Raw genomic sequence first — 11,203 nt, 5'->3', positions numbered from 1 at the left:
ACACACACACATACACATACTAATACACACACACACACAAACACAGATACACACTGACACACACTGATACACACACACACACACACACACACACACACACACACACTGATACACACACACACACACACACTGATACACACACACACACTGATACACACACACACACACTGATACACACACACACTGATACACACACACACTGATACACACACACACTGATACACACACACACACACACACACACACACACACACACACACACACACACACACACACACACACACAGAGCATAACAATGTATCCCCTACATCAACGCCCTGGAGATCCATGAGATTACGGAGTAACACAGGAGCTTTGAGGATGGATTTGGATTTGGACTGTAGTTAATATCAACAGTCTGCTACACTGACTCAGGACTACAGTTTGCTCTGATCTCCATCACTGCACCTCAACATCGTTTATCTGTAATAAATGGACATTCGGTGGCACCCAGATGAGGATGAAGTTCCCTCTTGAGTCTGGTTCCTCTCAAGGTTTCTTCCTTCTGTATCTCAGGGAGTTTTTCCTTCACCACAGTCTCCACCGACTTGTTCATCAGGGACAAACTTACACTTATGAAGAACTTATTCATTTTTATCTCCACATCATCTGTGTAAAGCTGCTCTGAGACCATGTTCATTATTAAAAGTTCAATACAAATAAACATGAATTGAAGTGAATACCAGTCTCTCAGAGGAAAACTAAATACTCTGTAATAAATCTGTATTTTTTATCTGTCTTTTTCTCCTCTCTTTTCTTTAGACTATCCTTCTTACTTTTTTTCTTCTATTGTAACTTCCTTCCTTTGTTCCAGCAGAGGTCAGAGTTAGTTGTGAGGACCCGTACCCCTCTGCTTTCAGTGTAAAAAAACATTAATAGGAACCTAAATCTGGAGCTGTAACTGTTGCCTCGTTATATCACACTCACACATCAACCAGTTCCAAACTTAGACCTGTGGTCAAACCTTGCTTACGTCAACATTACAGCGTTTCCCCATGACGTGTCGCGTGTGTTCACATCTCGCAGATAAGCACATGTGGTTTAGTGACTGCTGCTCCTGCTTCCTTCATCTCTCCAGCACTGAAGAGCAGGAGGAGTTACGAGGAAGCGCTGAGCCAAACACAGCTGCAACTGACTGCCAGAATTATGGACTACTATCAGGGACTAGATTTCCCTCAAGCCTCTGCACAGTCACATGACACATCACATGACTTTCTGCACCTGATTCACCTTCATGCTTTCACAGTGCTGATTGTCTCACCCGTCTCACATGTCCTCATGGTCAGGTTAAAGCTTCTTTTAGTTTTCTGTGCATAATTTTTTTTTTTCAGGTTTCAACATTTTAAGCACATATTTATTTGCCCTGGAATCCTCTTTCCTCATGATAAGGATCTGAACAGAACATCAGATCACAAACAGAGGCGACACCAAAAGACCTGAAATGACTCGGTGAAGTGTAAATAACTACACAAGCTTTTACAAATAATTACATCACCCTTTTCTACAGAAATACACGACAATCACATTATAGCATGTGCTCGAATGGGGAATAAAGCAGGGACTGGAGTGCATGCAAAAGTAACGGCACTGTTCTTTCACCATTACTCTTTAATTTCGTCTCTATTAAAACATTTATTCAATTAAATGTCATGATGTTCTTTATAAGTGTAATTTTGTCCCTGATGAACAAGTCGGTGGAGACTGTGGTGAAGGAAAAACTCGCTGAGATGCAGAAGGAAGAAACCTTGAGAGGAACCAGACTCAAGAGGGAACCTCATCCTCATCTGGGTTCCAACGAATGTCCATTTATTACAGATAAACAATGTTGAGGTGCAGTGATGGAGATCAGAGCAAACTGTAGTCCTGAGTCAGTGTAGCAGACTGTTGATATTAACTACAGTCCAAATCCAAATCCATCCTCAAAGCTCCTGTGTTCCTCCGTAATCTTATGGATCTCCAGATCATAGATGTGAAACATCACCAACTGCACAGAGTCGCCTCCAATCAAAGAGAACACAAACTATATAAATGCTAAAACAGTCGTGACCCCACGATCATTACCAGCATGAACTTCTTCAGCAGTTTGAGCTACAGGAGCTCGTCTGTTGGATCGGACCACACGGACCAGCCTTCGCTTCTCACGTGCATCAGTGAGCCTCGGCCGCCCCGGTTCACCACTGTTCCTTCCTTGGAGCACTTTAGATAGACACTGACCACTGCAGACCAGGAACCACTCAGAATGTTCTAATGTCATAAAGTCATCTATTCATGCAGATCAGTGTATGATAAATAACCTCAGATGTGCGAGGTGTGATGTAGTGGTGTATTTAGTTTTGTGACGCGAGTCATACACTGAGGAATAAATCAGAATGAATCCATTTTGCAGTTACACTGATGCATTTCTGACCTCAGTAGAGAACCAGGGACCACAAATAATGATCTCCTGATGCAAACAGAGCTACACAGATTCCATCCACAGGACAATAAAATCAAATGCTCTAAAGTTTAAATAAGATGACGGGATTGAGACAACGAACGCTGTGAGAGAGAGAGAGAAAGACAGAGACAGAGAGAGAGAGAGAGAGAGAGAAAGACAGAGACAGAGAGAGAGAGAGAGAGAGAGAGAGAGAGAGAGAGACAGAGAGAGACAGAGAGAGAGAGACAGAGAGAGAGAAAGAGAAAGAGAGAGAGAGTCCACAGTGGGTAAAATACGTATTAAACACGTCACAATTTTTCTCAGTGAATCTATTTCTAAAGGTGCTATTGACATACATGTACCAGATGTTGGTAAGAAGCCATGCAGCCCACACATAAAAAGAAATCAAACCATAGATATCCATAAATGAAATTATGTGTAATAATGAGAAATGACACGGGGAAAAGTGTTGAACACATGAAGAAATGGAGGTGAAAAAAGGCATGAAAAGCCACGACACCAGCTGAACTCATGCCCCGTGTCAGTGCACATTAATATCAGCTGCTTCAGTCCAAACTGATCTGTATAAAGGTGTTCCATTAGTAAGAGTTTACACAAGAAACATCTCATGACGGGTAAAAACAAAGAGCTCCCTCAAGACCTTCACAATCTTATTGCTGCAAAACATACTGATGGCATTGGTTGCAGAAGGATTTCTAAACTTCTGAATGTTCCAGTGAGCACTGCTGGGGCCATAATCCAGAATTAGAAAGAACATTTCACCAGAAACCGGCCATGACCAGGTGCTCTTCAAAAGACTTCTGACAGAGGAGTGAAAAGAAAATCAGAAGAGTTATCCAAGAGCCAAGGACCACTTGTGGAGAGCTTCAGAAAGACCTGAAATTAGCAGGTACTATTGTTTCAAAGAGAACAATAAGTAATACACTGAATCTATAGAAAGAACTAAAGATCAGAGTTCATAGAAGAGGCCACAAAACCTGACGAGTGTTTGTGTAGAAGAATGGGTTAAAATCACACCTGAGAAATGCGTGTAACCAGTTTCTCCATAAAGGAGACATCTTAAAGACGTCATTACCAACAAAGGCTTTTGTCCGCAGTATTAAATACATTTCAGCGTGTTCAATACTTATTTTCCCCACAGTGTTTATATACAGAGAATCACCTGAGCTGCTGTCGCTAATAATATACTGATGAAAGGTCACCTGAAGGTCAAATTTAACAAGCTCAGTGGGGTAAATAAAATAAAGAGAGATGTGGCTTGATAAAACTGAATACAGACTCCTGAGCAGGAGAAACATGAGAACATACACCTGAACCCACTGCATTGTGATACAGTACATCACAGGAAAGCTCTGAGAGCAACGCTACATAACATCAGGGAAGATCTCACTCCTCTGACTGTCACTTTTCTATTGAATCTGTTACATCCTTCTTCCTGAGAATGGACTGAGGAACAGAAGGATGAGGAGGAGGAGAAGAAACAGGAGGAAATGGAGAGGAGATCAGATACAAAACATGTCATGTGTTATGGAGCATCATGAGAACATACAGGTTTCTAAAATCCCACATCTAATCCCAAACACATGACTCACATTTATGTGCTCTCTCTCTCTCTCTCTCTCTCTCTCTCTCTCTCTCTCTCTCTCTCTCTCTCTCTCTCTCAGACACACACACACACACACACACACACACACACACACACACACACACACACACACACACACACCTCTCTTGCTTTCTATTCAGATTGTATCCACAGTCAGGCTGAAATTTAATGTTTACACACACACACACACACACACACACACACACACACACACACACACACACACACACACACACACATATATGACATCATCTCACCATCTCATCTAAACCACCTGCTTCATATTGTGTAGTTGTGTCTGTCCCAAGATCCTACAAATCGTGTAAGATCTTCTATCAGACTTGTTTGTACATCATGTCCTACAGACACACGATCAGATTAAGATTTGGGGAATCTGCAGTCTGAGTCAACACCCTGAACTCCTGAAGGAGGTTGGAGCTCAGTGGTTAAGGCGTTGGACTTGGATCGGAAGGGTACAGGTTTAAATCCCACCACCAAATCCCACCCGCCACTGCTGGGCCCTTGAGCAAGGCCCTCCCCTGCTCAGTTGTAAGTCGCTCTGGATAAGGGCGTCTGCCAAACGCCATAAAATGTAAATGTAAAATCGAGATGTTTCTGGGCGTTCCTGAACAGTGTGGTTGTGCAGGAAGCTTTATCCTGCTTAAAGAAGACTGCCATTAGGGAACACTGTTACAAAGAAGACGTGATTCAAAGTTTCCAGAGCATCACACTGTCTCCATTATCTGGCCTTCTTTGTATCCTGGTGTCTTCTCTTCCACTGGTAAGCACACTCATACGATGAAGAAGAAAACATGATTCATCAGACCTGGTCATGTGTCCAGTGTTGGAGCTTTGGTTGGTGTAGAGCAGACATGGGCAAACTACGGCCCGCGGGCCACACACGGCCCGTTGGGTTTATTAATCCGGCCCGCCGAACGTGACCAAATTCTATTAAAATAGGTACGGGTAAACATTGTTCAATTTACCTTTCCCCTGTAATGCCCACGTTTCCCCTGAAGATGTCGCACGTCAGCTACATTGACCTTGTTTGCGTGTATTACTCTCTTTCTCTCTTACGAGAGTTTAATCTGATACTCTTTAAATACTGCGACAGTTGACAAACACCTCGGATCTCTCCTGAGAACTGCCACAACAAAACTTACTCCAGACTTTGATGAACTGATAAAATAAGGAGTTCAACAACACTTCCTACTGAAGCTGAACTCGAGTTTTTCTGCTGTGTTTATTGATGCACTGGTTGATGCACTAAATTTGCCAAGTCTCTAATGTAATATATATATATATATCTCCTGACCCGGCCCCTCTGTCAAATTTTAGAACCCATTGTGGCCCGTGAGTCAAAAAGTTTGCCCATCCCTGGGGTAGAGGGTCAACATTGGCTAACTAGAGCACAGAACCTGCCTAGAGAGCATACCTCAAACACCTCCACAACTCTGGCTGTTCCAGAGACGTCTAAACATCACATTCTGGCTCTCAGATCCTCACGTTTGCTAATTTTTCTGCTTTCCAACAAGTCAACTTTGAGACCTTACTGTTCACACTCTTTACACTGCCATGGGAACGGGGTGATCTGCATCAGTCAGCTCTCAGTGGTTATATTGTGGCTGAACTGCGTGTGTGTGTGTGTGTGTGTGTGTGTGTGTGTGTGTGTGTGTGTGTGTGTGTGTGTGTGTGTATACTGTCACTACAGGGTCATTTTAACAACCTAAAAGATTTTTTTTTGCTGTACAGACACTTTATTTATATATGTTTATATGGATATAAAAGTTGATAATGTGATGTGTTTAATAAACATAAAATCTGCTCTGTTAACAATAATAACGTTTTGTAATTAAAGTTGAGTATAATGAAGGTGTTTATATTAAAGTTGAGTATAATGAAGGTGTTTATAGTAAAGTTGAGTATAATAAAGGTGTTTATAGTAAAGTTGAGTATAATGAAGGTGTTTATAGTAAAGATGAGTATAATGAAGGTGTTTATAATAAAGTTGAGTATAATGAAGGTGTTTATAGTAAAGTTGAGTATAATGAAGGTGTTTATAGTAAAGTTGAGTATAATGAAGGTGTTTATAATAAAGTTGAGTATAATGAAGGTGTTTATAGTAAAGTTGAGTATAATGAAGGTGTTTATAGTAAAGTTGAGTATAATGAAGGTGTTTATAGTAAAGTTGAGTATAATGAAGGTGTTTATATTAAAGTTGAGTATAATGAAGGTGTTTATATTAAAGTTGAGTATAATGAAGGTGTTTATAGTAAAGTTGAGTATAATGAAGGTGTTTATAGTAAAGTTGAGTATAATGAAGGTGTTTATAATAAATTTGAGTATAATGAAGGTGTTTATAATAAATTTGAGTATAATGAAGGTGTTTATATTAAAGTTGAGTATAATGAAGGTGTTTATATTAAAGTTGAGTATAATGAAGGTGTTTATAATAAAGTTGAGTATAATGAAGGTGTTTATAGTAAAGTTGAGTATAATGAAGGTGTTTATAATAAAGTTGAGTATAATGAAGGTGTTTATAATAAAGTTGAGTATAATGAAGGTGTTTATAGTAAAGTTGAGTATAATGAAGGTGTTTATATTAAAGTTGAGTATAATGAAGGTGTTTATAATAAAGTTGAGTATAATGAAGGTGTTTATAGTAAAGTTGAGTATAATGAAGGTGTTTATAATAAAGTTGAGTATAATGAAGGTGTTTATAATAAAGTTGAGTATAATGAAGGTGTTTATATTAAAGTTGAGTATAATGAAGGTGTTTATAATAAAGTTGAGTATAATGAAGGTGTTTATAGTAAAGTTGAGTATAATGAAGGTGTTTATAATAAAGTTGAGTATAATGAAGGTGTTTATAGTAAAGTTGAGTATAATGAAGGTGTTTATAGTAAAGTTGAGTATAATGAAGGTGTTTATAGTAAAGTTGAGTATAATGAAGGTGTTTATAGTAAAGTTGAGTATAATGAAGGTGTTTATAATAAAGTTGAGTATAATGAAGGTGTTTATAGTAAAGTTGAGTATAATGAAGGTGTTTATAATAAAGTTGAGTATAATGAAGGTGTTTATAATAAAGTTGAGTATAATGAAGGTGTTTATAATAAAGTTGAGTATAATGAAGGTGTTTATAGTAAAGTTGAGTATAATGAAGGTGTTTATAGTAAAGTTGAGTATAATGAAGGTGTTTATAGTAAAGTTGAGTATAATGAAGGTGTTTATAATAAAGTTGAGTATAATGAAGGTGTTTATAATAAAGTTGAGTATAATGAAGGTGTTTATAGTAAAGTTGAGTATAATGAAGGTGTTTATAATAAAGTTGAGTATAATGAAGGTGTTTATAATAAAGTTGAGTATAATGAAGGTGTTTATAGTAAAGTTGAGTATAATGAAGGTGTTTATAGTAAAGTTGAGTATAATGAAGGTGTTTATATTAAAGTTGAGTATAATGAAGGTGTTTATAGTAAAGTTGAGTATAATGAAGGTGTTTATATTAAAGTTGAGTATAATGAAGGTGTTTATATTAAAGTTGAGTATAATGAAGGTGTTTATAGTAAAGTTGAGTATAATGAAGGTGTTTATAATAAAGTTGAGTATAATGAAGGTGTTTATAATAAAGTTGAGTATAATGAAGGTGTTTATAATAAAGTTGAGTATAATGAAGGTGTTTATAATAAAGTTGAGTATAATGAAGGTGTTTATAATAAAGTTGAGTATAATGAAGGTGTTTATAATAAAGTTGAGTATAATGAAGGTGTTTATAATAAAGTTGAGTATAATGAAGGTGTTTATATTAAAGTTGAGTATAATGAAGGTGTTTATAATAAAGTTGAGTATAATGAAGGTGTTTATAGTAAAGTTGAGTATAATGAAGGTGTTTATAGTAAAGTTGAGTATAATGAAGGTGTTTATAATAAAGTTGAGTATAATGAAGGTGTTTATAATAAAGTTGAGTATAATGAAGGTGTTTATAATAAAGTTGAGTATAATGAAGGTGTTTATAATAAAGTTGAGTATAATGAAGGTGTTTATAATAAAGTTGAGTATAATGAAGGTGTTTATAATAAAGTTGAGTATAATGAAGGTGTTTATAATAAAGTTGAGTATAATGAAGGTGTTTATATTAAAGTTGAGTATAATGAAGGTGTTTATAGTAAAGTTGAGTATAATGAAGGTGTTTATAGTAAAGTTGAGTATAATGAAGGTGTTTATAGTAAAGTTGAGTATAATGAAGGTGTTTATAATAAAGTTGAGTATAATGAAGGTGTTTATAATAAAGTTGAGTATAATGAAGGTGTTTATAATAAAGTTGAGTATAGTAAAGTTGAGTATAATGAAGGTGTTTATAATAAAGTTGAGTATAATGAAGGTGTTTATATTAAAGTTAAGTATAATGAAGGTGTTTATAATAAAGTTGAGTATAATGAAGGTGTTTATATTAAAGTTGAGTATAATGAAGGTGTTTATATTAAAGTTGAGTATAATGAAGGTGTTTATAGTAAAGTTGAGTATAATGAAGGTGTTTATAGTAAAGTTGAGTATAATGAAGGTGTTTATAATAAATTTGAGTATAATGAAGGTGTTTATAATAAATTTGAGTATAATGAAGGTGTTTATATTAAAGTTGAGTATAATGAAGGTGTTTATATTAAAGTTGAGTATAATGAAGGTGTTTATAATAAAGTTGAGTATAATGAAGGTGTTTATAGTAAAGTTGAGTATAATGAAGGTGTTTATAATAAAGTTGAGTATAATGAAGGTGTTTATAGTAAAGTTGAGTATAATGAAGGTGTTTATATTAAAGTTGAGTATAATGAAGGTGTTTATAATAAAGTTGAGTATAATGAAGGTGTTTATAGTAAAGTTGAGTATAATGAAGGTGTTTATAATAAAGTTGAGTATAATGAAGGTGTTTATAATAAAGTTGAGTATAATGAAGGTGTTTATATTAAAGTTGAGTATAATGAAGGTGTTTATAATAAAGTTGAGTATAATGAAGGTGTTTATAGTAAAGTTGAGTATAATGAAGGTGTTTATAATAAAGTTGAGTATAATAAAGGTGTTTATATTAAAGTTGAGTATAATGAAGGTGTTTATAGTAAAGTTGAGTATAATGAAGGTGTTTATAATAAAGTTGAGTATAATGAAGGTGTTTATAGTAAAGTTGAGTATAATGAAGGTGTTTATAGTAAAGTTGAGTATAATGAAGGTGTTTATAGTAAAGTTGAGTATAATGAAGGTGTTTATAGTAAAGTTGAGTATAATGAAGGTGTTTATAGTAAAGTTGAGTATAATGAAGGTGTTTATAGTAAAGTTGAGTATAATGAAGGTGTTTATATTAAAGTTAAGTATAATAAAGGTGTTTATAATAAAGTTGAGTATAATGAAGGTGTTTATAATAAAGTTGAGTATAATGAAGGTGTTTATAATAAAGTTGAGTATAATGAAGGTGTTTATAATAAAGTTGAGTATAATGAAGGTGTTTATAATAAAGTTGAGTATAATGAAGGTGTTTATAGTAAAGTTGAGTATAATGAAGGTGTTTATAGTAAAGTTGAGTATAATGAAGGTGTTTATAATAAAGTTGAGTATAATAAAGGTGTTTATAGTAAAGTTGAGTATAATGAAGGTGTTTATAGTAAAGTTGAGTATAATGAAGGTGTTTATAGTAAAGTTGAGTATAATGAAGGTGTTTATAGTAAAGTTGAGTATAATGAAGGTGTTTATAGTAAAGTTGAGTATAATGAAGGTGTTTATAGTAAAGTTGAGTATAATGAAGGTGTTTATAATAAAGTTGAGTATAATGAAGGTGTTTATAGTAAAGTTGAGTATAATGAAGGTGTTTATAGTAAAGTTGAGTATAATGAAGGTGTTTATAGTAAAGTTGAGTATAATGAAGGTGTTTATAGTAAAGTTGAGTATAATGAAGGTGTTTATAGTAAAGTTGAGTATAATGAAGGTGTTTATAGTAAAGTTGAGTATAATGAAGGTGTTTATAGTAAAGTTGAGTATAATGAAGGTGTTTATAGTAAAGTTGAGTATAATGAAGGTGTTTATAGTAAAGTTGAGTATAATGAAGGTGTTTATAATAAAGTTGAGTATAATGAAGGTGTTTATAGTAAAGTTGAGTATAATGAAGGTGTTTATAGTAAAGTTGAGTATAATGAAGGTGTTTATAGTAAAGTTGAGTATAATGAAGGTGTTTATAGTAAAGTTGAGTATAATGAAGGTGTTTATAGTAAAGTTGAGTATAATGAAGGTGTTTATATTAAAGTTGAGTATAATGAAGGTGTTTATAGTAAAGTTGAGTATAATGAAGGTGTTTATAGTAAAGTTGAGTATAATGAAGGTGTTTATAATAAAGTGAAAGTTCGGAGAGAAAAACGGCTCACTCACCTTCCTGCAGTCAGATGTTCCTACAGCAGTCTCAGTAATGAGCAAACACGTGTAATAAGTTCCTTTTGTAGAGAATAAAATGATAAAGAAATAAAATGAGAGAAAAGATAAAGAGACGGAACCGAGAAGAGAAAGAGAAGAGAAAAAGAAAGTTCATAGAGTTGTGAGTGTATCGGAGACACTCGGTCATTTCCGGACACTTCCGCCGTGACGGAGCAGCGCGCGACTCAGCTGACAGGCCCCGCCTCTAACCCCACCCACAGGTTCCGCCCCCCTCAGTCGCGATTAGTCACTGCGCACGCAATAACATTTCAACCGTCCAATCAGATTGAACTGTGAGCACGATGACATTGAAGTAGCAGACAAGAAAGAAAAGAAAAAAAAAAAACAAGAAAAAAAAAGTTGTGTGAAAAAGGCAGAGCGGAAACAAGTAAACAAACATTTAATAAAAAATTCAACAGTGCATTTCCTACTGGGATGAATAAAGTATCTATCTATCTATCTATCTATCTATCTATCTATCTATCTATCTATCTATCTATCTATCTATCTATCTATCTATCTATCTATCTATCTATCTATCATCACAAAATTAACATAATGGTCAGACAAAAAAATGTGTATATGGCTCCATCTAGAGGCAACGGAGCACGGCGTCTAATAGCAACATCAAACAGTATTCTGTTCCAGGATCATCTGCATCCAATCAGCTACTG

At 35.1% G+C, this 11,203-nt stretch overlaps 1 protein-coding gene across 2 annotated transcripts in view; it reads right to left on the bottom strand.

The window, feature by feature from the left end:
* sbno2b (strawberry notch homolog 2b) overlaps positions 1–10,741 on the bottom strand; it is a 94,928-nt gene extending 84,187 nt beyond the window's left edge. Inside the window, exon 1 of one of the 2 annotated variants that reach the window (XM_083559003.1) lies at positions 10,488–10,741. The gene's annotated coding sequence lies outside the window, so the exon portion shown is untranslated. The remainder of the gene's footprint in view (positions 1–10,487) is intronic. The other variant, XM_083559002.1, reaches the window with a different exon arrangement.
* Positions 10,742–11,203: the final 462 nt, after the last annotated feature.

The sequence above is a fragment of the Silurus aristotelis genome (assembly GCF_946808225.1).
Source record: "Silurus aristotelis genome assembly, chromosome: 13".
Classification (NCBI taxonomy): Eukaryota; Metazoa; Chordata; class Actinopteri; order Siluriformes; family Siluridae; genus Silurus; species Silurus aristotelis.
This window is presented reverse-complemented; position numbering and strand designations above follow the sequence as displayed.